At 41.3% G+C, this 8,737-nt stretch overlaps 1 protein-coding gene across 1 annotated transcript in view; it reads right to left on the bottom strand.

Moving 5' to 3' along the window:
* Rbl1 (RB transcriptional corepressor like 1) overlaps positions 1-2,926 on the bottom strand; it is a 106,381-nt gene extending 103,455 nt beyond the window's left edge. The window contains exon 1 of the mRNA XM_023714855.1: positions 2,715-2,926. The gene's annotated coding sequence lies outside the window, so the exon portion shown is untranslated. The remainder of the gene's footprint in view (positions 1-2,714) is intronic.
* Between the last annotated feature and the right edge of the window lie 5,811 nt (positions 2,927-8,737).

Below are 8,737 nucleotides of genomic sequence, written 5' to 3' on the forward strand. Positions count from 1 at the left end.
ATGCAGTGTATTATTTGTTGAAACTGTACTTCCGATTTGATTTGAAACTGTCTCATTGCTATCTGTTTATCAATAAAACTTTGAAAAAAAAAGAGTATTTGGATATAGACTCTTACATGTAAACTCCAGTAGAAAAAATATATGCATTTTTTCCTAAGAGTAAACTACATCATTTATTCTAGTTCCTAAACTAGATGCTAGACCTTGGAAATACAAACTTTCTCACCTCATAGAACTCCAAGAGTAGAGCTACAGAAGAGTAATAGAAACTATTGTAACTGGTGAGATATAGGCTAAGAAAAACTGAAGATAAAGTGCTGTGGGTGAATACAATGCATTAACTGCATCTCATTGGAGGTCAGGGTAGCTTTACAAAGAAGATTCAAGTGTCACATCAGCAAAAATGAGGGGAAAATGTAAGCAGGGTCTTATTGAGTAGATTAGAGGGGAGGAGAGACTAGAAAGAAATTTTCAGAAAGCAGAAGAGATATAAAAATGTGTACTGTAAGTGGCTTTTGCAAACACACACTTGCAAAACTTTGATTCACACATCTATGCTTTCTAAAGCAAACATTTAGGTTCCTCATCAACTCTGCCTAACCAGAAATTTAGATCTTCAGCCTCTCCTGGAGTTATGAGGGAAAGGTTCCATGCTCCATGTTCCACACAGAGCAAATGACATGCAGAAAACACAACTAAAAACAAACATGTCATATTCAGGAATCTGAAACAGACATCTACTTGAATGCCTTGGTCATAGTTTGCACTTAGTAAATGTTTATTCAATCAGAAAGCAAATGAAGCCTTGGGATATCACATGCTTGTAATCCCAACTACTTGGGAGTCTGAAGCAGAAAAATTGAGTTTGACCCCAGCTTGAGCAATTTAATGAAATCTTGTCTCAAAATAAAAATAAAAACAGGTTGAATAGTTAGGCTCATGGCACATAACTGATCTCAGCACTCCAGAGACTGAGGCAGGAGGATGAGTGTGAGCCCAGTCCTGGGCTACACAGGAAGACCTTGTTTCAAAAAATAAAAAATAAAAAATAAAAAGCAGGGATGTAGCTCAGCACTCCCTGGGTTCCATTCCTACTAGGAAGAGATCAATCTGTTTTCAACTGAGAGGCCATTAATTCACAACCACCCTTTCTTATTTTTCTCAGCTTTCCAGTCATGTCACCTTCAGAGGAAGATTACTGTGCTTTATCATCTCCTAAGTTCTATCCTGGAGACATGCAAGTCTTTCTGAGGTACTTTTTCTCATATATAGACCTACATAGTTAATCCTAACTTCCAACTCTGTCTTCAAACCCAGTAATTACTTCATTAAACAATATAGAGGAACACCCTATATATAGTTAGTCCAGCCTCTTGGTTCATGAAAGCCTCCAAACATAAGGTCATTGGAGCAATATACTGAGATACAGGGGTGTCTCAGTTTTCCCTGACAGGTTTGGGACATAGGGGGTAAGAAAATCCAGGGATGTTTCAAATTCCTGATACAAAATGGCAAAGTACAACATTTAATGCAATGCAAATGCTATGTCAATAGACTACATCATTTACAAAATAACAAGTCTGTACATGCTTAGAGATACGTTTTTTCCCCAATTATTATTTTTTTTTTTGGTCTGAATGCCTTCAGGGCAGGTTTGGCTGGCTTGAGTTGTGGGGATCGAACCACAGCAACCTGAGCCTGACTGCTTTGCTGAAGCAGCCACTTAAAGAACTGAGCTAAGGAGCAGGCCCCCTTTTCCCAATTATTTTTAAGCTGAACTTGAAGATATGGCGGTCCACTGTATATTCCATCGCAATTCTATCTTTACACTACATCTATTCTTGTGTAGGTTTCTACATTAAAATGATCCTCTGAACCTTGATATTCTACCTGGAAAATAGGTGTAATACCGCCCTGACATGTTCACAGAGTTGTGGTGAAGATAAAACAGCAGAACGACTGGGAAAATCTACTAACTTTTATTAGAAAACCTTTATAAAATGATCTTTAGGGCCGGGGAGATAGCTGAGTAGAATAAGTAACTGCCTGGCAAGCGCAAGGTCCTAAGGTCAATCTCCGGTACCAGATCTTTATTTTATTAAAACCCAGACACTGTTCTGTGCTTCAAAATGATGAACTGATAAGAGAAGCTGAGGTAAATTCTGTATGGATACTGACTTAGCTCAGACCACTGCATCGTGAACTGACCCTGCACCGAGTAAATCAGAGAGGAGTGGCGCCCTCTCCTTAACCGTGTGACCTCGGGCATTACATTACTTCTTTGGCGCAGAACGGGGATCATAGAACTTATTCAAACAGGACTCTGACGATACACACCAGAGACTGAGCTAGGAGGGGTGTCTTGGCACGCGTTTTGGTTTTCAACATTATATTTGTTTTTATCGATTTAACGGGGGTATCATGACGTCTGGGGTGCAGGGAAGTCTGCTCTGGAAGCCTAGTCTGGGGGATCCCTGAGTGGAGTGGGGCTTCGGACAAACTTCTCCTTTTCTGGGCTTTGGTTTCCCGCCTCAAAAGAAGGGGGCGGGCTGGCTGATCTACACCCACCCCACGATCCGCATTCCCGGGCGCAAGGCTGCGCCGCGACCCTGGTCAGTGGGGAAACTCCCACCACCCCCATAGGCTGGGGAAGGGGCGGGGCGGGGGTGGGGCCCGGCGAGGGTCTGGTCTGGCCGCCCACCTGCGCCGCTCACCTCTAGGCTGTAGCTGCCGCGGATGGCTGTGAAGTCGTCCAGAGCTTCGGTTGCGCTCCCCTCGTCCAGGTTCAGCTCCTGGCACAGGGCCTGCAGCGCCTCCCCGGCGGCGACGACCACCGCCGCCCCTTCTGCGTGGGGCGCGTCCTCGAACATCCCTGCGGGCGGCGCACTACAGCCGGAGTTCCTTTCTCCCTCCCAGGCGCTCTACCCACAACCACCCGCGACAAAGCGCGCGAAAATTGGCTTAGCAGAGTGTGCATCGCTTTGAGCGTCTGCTTCCGCTTTTCTACTAAGAAAAAAAGTACGTCTCTTCTCCGAAGCAGTTAGTTGCCCCTCTCTAGAAGTGTGATAAGGGGATGAATCTCGGACTGTAATAGGATCTGGCTTTGGCCCCTGGTGGGCAACGAGTGCCCCACGGGAGGGAGCGAAGAACGGAAAGAGATGGCGGGAGCTAGGGCGGAGGGATCCGCGTGCAGAGTCCAATGGAAAGTGTAGTCCGTCTCGCCTCGGAAGCGCGGCGCCGCCCCCCTCGTTGGCAGCCTTCACCTGTGGACTATACTGCACGGGCGGGGTTGGATGGGGAGGCCTCTCTTTCTGAGAAGTCTCTCTATTTCGACAGCTATGGAATCCTAGGTTTGTCACTGCCCCAGGGCGTTAAACGTAGTCTGACTGAACCTTGTTCCTTAAACTAGCGGGAGGCGGCTGCGCAACACCCAAAAGTGATCTGTGGTCCCCAGAGTCTGCAAGCACTACTGGAGTCATCTAAGAGGGGGGCTGAAGGGCTGGTGAAGCAATGATAGAGTATTAGGGACCTCGACCCGTGTCATTTTAGTCACAAGGCAAAAGCTGGCTGGGAGGGTCGCTGGGGGCGGCGGGGATGGGGGAGGGGAGTGTTTCTTTCCTTCCTGGACTGTCAGAACAGTCGTTTCCGGAGGAGAAACGTACTGAAGGTTAGCCTGACACGGAAAGATGTTTTGGAAAGGTAAATCAGAGGCTGTCACTTCTTCCCTCAGAATCCTTCAGGATATCCTTGGCCTTAAAATAACATTCACTCCGCTTTCTGGGACCTATGAGGCCTACCTCATCTGGGTATTGATTATACCCCAACCCTCCCCCCACGTGTGCATATGGTATACATCAATTCGACTTTTTAACCTTTAAACTAAAAAATGCTGAGGTATCAAGCTAGTTCCTGAAGGCTACTCTCACGATCTGATTAAACTGCCTGCAGATACTCTTTTTCAAATCTTTGCTGTGTATCTCTTTTCATCATTTAAGCCTGTCACTTCTCTAGGCCATCCCTGATCACTATCCAAAGTAACTGACCCCTGTCTACCAATGAAGAAATAGAAACAGCAAATAAATAGACAAAAAAAAAGTTCACCATCACTGGACATTCAAGAGATTCAACATAAAACAACACTGAGATTCCATCTCACCCCAGAAAGAATGGCTATTTTTAAGAAATCAACCAATAACAAACGGTGGCAGGGTTGTAGGGGAAAAGGAACCCTTCTCCACTCTCGGCGGGGTGTAGACTGGTGCAAGCACTGCAGAAATCAGTGTGGAGATATCTCAAAAAACTAAAAGAGATTCCATTTGACCCATTTATTTCCTTTGATATCTTTCTGAAAAAAAAATCATATAACAGTGATATATATGTTATATATAAACCCATGTTTATAGCAGCACAGTTCATAATAGGTAAATCTTGGAAAACAACCCAAATGTCCATTAATCATGGACATTTTTCTTTGGATAAAGAAGATGTGGGGGCTTTTGGGTGGAGAGATGTTTTAATTTTTTTTAAAATATTTATTTATTTGTGTGTGTGTGGCCAGTTCAACCCACCAGGTGTCGGGGCTGGCTGGCATATGATGCTGGGGGATTGAACTGCGGTCCCTGTGCTTTGCTTATCTTAGCTTGTTCTAAGTAGGTGCTTTAGACCACTGAGCCATCTCACCAGCCCAAGATGTTTTAATTTTTAAATTTCCAAGTTCACTTAATTTCTTGTGATCTGTTCAACACTTTCAAATATCCTAAATTAACAGCTATACCAACATAACTCATCCCCAGTGTTGCAAGAGGAAGGACATTAAAAAAGACCAAATTATACTTTTTTTTTTTTTTTCCAATCAAAGGAGTCACACATCTCAATCCTTTTTGTGCTGAAGTATTACAAAAGCAAGTCAAATGGAAATGCTGAAATGACATGCCAACATTTCAGGGCACATTTAAAACACTCAGTAATTCTTGAAATTATTCTAAAATATTACTGCCAATCACTTTTAGATCAATTCTGTACATCTACCTGGATACAATTTTCCTAGACCTCTGAAAATAAACCGGCTCACTGGTCTTTTGGTGTCCACACAATAGGCAAGATAGGTTTACAATAGTGTTTACATGGAACTAGGCATCTACGATCTCCTGACTCCACCACATTCAAAACAAAAGAGTTCATTTGGCTACCTTGAAATCACTCCCATAAACCTACTATGGTTCACTGGATCTAAACATTTCTCAGAAATGTCATTTTATAATTTCATAATTTCACCAAGTGATGATTTGGGGATCCTTTAGAAATGATTAATGCCTAAGATAATAAACTTTATCAAAATGAATAATTGCAATAAAGTGCTTGTTAAGCCCTTTAAAAAGCCGGACTGCTTCAGTGCTCCTGACTTCAAGAGACTGCTTTAAGGCAATGACCAACCACTACACTACACACCTAAAGAATCCTAACAAACTCCCATTACTGCACTGTAACAAGCATCCAAATTCGATGTGGGGTTTTTTTTATACAATGAGGCACTACTCTGCCATAAAGGAAAAGCTGGAGACTTATATTTACTTAGAAATACAAGTAAATAGATGCACTTTGAGACCATACTCTTAAATGAAACAAATTGCACACACAAGCTCAAATATCACATGGTTTGTCTGGTGTGAGAAACCAGAAGGATAAATAAGGACCAAAATGTATAATAGAAAAAAAAATGTATAATAGATTTGGAAAACTCCAAGAAAATGTTCAAATGAGAAGGGGAACTAGGAACTAGGAAGAGGACAGGGGAAAAAGAAGGGAAAGGAGAAAAGGAAGAAAATGGAAAAAAGACTTTTGTAAATAGGGAGAGGAAGCAGGGTTGAAGGGAGGGCAGTGGAGTGGAAAAAAAAAAAAAAAAAAAACACTTGATACAAATTCCCTGTGATCAATGTTATTATGTATACCAAAGTGTAACATCATTTTGCACCTTGCATCATTAATCATTTATACATAATTAGTTCATCAGATCTCTCCCTGAGAGGGGCAGATAGTACAAGGAGCATAGAGCTAAGAAGTCAAAAGAAAAAAGGAGAGGCAGATATTTAACTAGTCTACAATTTTACCTAGTGCAGTCTTACTTGCCAGGAATAGGGCTTGAGGATTCTCTCTTCCCCCAATTCCATTTTTTACTAATAGAATAGCTTTAGTTTTTCCATAGGAATATAAAGTAGTTTCTTATAAAATAGGTATTTTGGTATAAGAGGGGAAAAAAACCCTAGAAATAAGAAAGGGAAAGGCTATTCAAGACACAAATGGGTCAATAATAATTAACAATTTATTTTAACAGCACAATGAAAATAAAACTAAAATGACATATTGAACTTTTGTTTCAATATATTATAAAAATAAATGTCGCAAGATTTTTATTTTTTGATAGTTTTTAAAGTTCATGAAGACATAAACCCATCTCTCAGAAAAGCTTTGCATACAAAATAGTTATTTGCATTAAATAGACTTGTTAACGCAGTTGCTGTCAGGGACTTCTTAGCCTTTCCCAGTGCTGATGTAGCAGTAAAGAGCTGTCCTCTGTTCTCTAATGGATGCTTCTATCTGTGAATTTCAACACAATAGAGCATAAAGTAAGGCATTACTTCACTTGCTACTCCCCACTTGTGATGTTACTCAGAAAATAAAAATCTGCCTCAGGGAAAAAGACTGAAGCATAAACATGGACAATGAGAAAGGATGCATTGAACATTGTTCCTATCACTGGAGTTTTAAAATGCTAGCCTCTGAAAACGCAAGCCCCTTATGTTTGTGGATATGAAATAAGAAATTCATTAATTTATATTTAAATATATATAACATTTTATTTTTATTTATTTACTTTTGCGGGACCAGGGATTGAACTCAGGCCCTTGCACTTGCCAGGCAAGTGCTTATTCTACTGAGCTATCTTCCCAGCCTCCCAAATATAAAACTTAAAAGACAAGTATATTTAAGTCAACAGAGGTTTCTTTCTGTTGTGAGGTCATGAGATCAATGAAGAAGTTAAAAAATGTTTAAGATTAACCACCACTTTCTGCTCTAACTCCACTCTATACAGTATAGGGTGAACATTTTATCTGATTAAAAAAAATAAGATACAACTTTAAGAGCAGTGTTCAACTATGAATCTGATAAATTATTTGAAGTTCAACATCACTTGACAATATTTGATGACATGGGTTTGTTAGGAGTATGAATTTAGCAACTGAGATGACTGAAGAGTAATCTGCACTTATTCCCATTCCAGAGAAAGAGAAGATGGGAGAATAGCAGAGCAGATTAGTCAAGGTGATGGGCTTCAGAGACCACCTGGGTTTGCATCTTGGTTTCACCATCTAGTACTAGTTGTGGGACCCTGATGAATCGCTTTTACATTCCATTCTGTAGCTTCTCCATCAGCAAAATGGAGATAATACATGAAGTGGTTATAAGGATTAAAAGAGTTAACTGCATAATGTATTTAGCTTAGATTTAAGCTCACTGTGAGCACTCAATAAAGTGTTACACATTTTGGATAATCTAGAAAATAGTTTAGTTCAAAAGGGGAACGTAGGTTCAGGGAGATAGCTCAGTGGCATAGTACCTTTCCTGGCAAGCTCAAGGTCCTGAGTTTGAGTCTTGGTACCAAAAAAAAAGTGTACATGTAGAGTTGGTTGCATGTAATAAGACCAAGGAGAATATAGGAGTGGTCCCTGTGGTTCAAATGAGCTTTTTGTGTTGAAGTTCAGCATCTAGCAACCATCCTCTTGGATTTGCTTGTGGTGAAGATTTAATGTGTCAGACAAGTGGGGCTTGCATTTTATCTCGAAACACTTGCTGGTCCTAGATATGAAACATCTCTCTTGGGGAGTGATCCCCTTGAAGCTCCACTTAGCACACTGTTATATCCTTCAAGACAAATCCAGGGGCCAGGGAGATGGCTCAGTGGAATAAGCACTTCCCTGGCAAGCGCAAAGGCCTGAGTTTAATACTCAGTTCCGCAAAAAGAAAAAAAAAAGACAAATCCAACTTACTATGCATCATGGAAAAAGTTTTTCTTTCAAGTTGTGTTAGAAGAAGACTTAAGGGTGAAAAATGGTGAATAGGGTGAATAACAACTCATGTTGCTCACTGTACAACAAAATGTAATGTAATTCACCATTGGCTGTGTCTATTCTTCATCTTCAATTTGTTTAATTTGCTTTCTCTCTCCCATATCCCCTTCAAAAAGCCTCTCTTTTTGCCCCATATAGTTCAGCTCTGGCCCTCTGCTTAATTCCTCAACCAAATAAGAAACAGGGGGCCAGGGAGATGGCTCAGTAGAATAAGCGCTTCCCTGGCAAGTGCAAGGGCCTAAATTCAATCCTTGGTTCCACCAAAAAAAAAAAAAAAAGCTGGGAATACATTTTATATGTATAATTAGGGCCAACCAGATGGCTCAGCAGATTAAAGCACATGCTTAGGCAGAGCTCAGTGGCCGGGGCTTGATCCCCCGAGAGCTGTGCTGGGCCCGTCCCTGGGGTACACTGAGACAGTGACTGAGACTGGGCTTAGTGGCGCGCACCTGTAATCCCAGCACTTGGGAGGCTGAAAACAGGAGGATCACTACGAGTCTGGTCTGTGTAGTGAGACCCTTGTACTAAATATAATTTAAAAAGAAAGTTAAATGGCTATTTAATTTTTTTTCTCCAAATGCCTTCAGGGCAGGTTTGGCTGGCTTGAGTTG

The sequence above is a fragment of the Octodon degus genome, unplaced genomic scaffold (genome assembly GCF_000260255.1).
Source record: "Octodon degus isolate 3935 unplaced genomic scaffold, OctDeg1.0 scaffold00037, whole genome shotgun sequence".
Lineage (NCBI taxonomy): Eukaryota > Metazoa > Chordata > Mammalia > Rodentia > Octodontidae > Octodon > Octodon degus.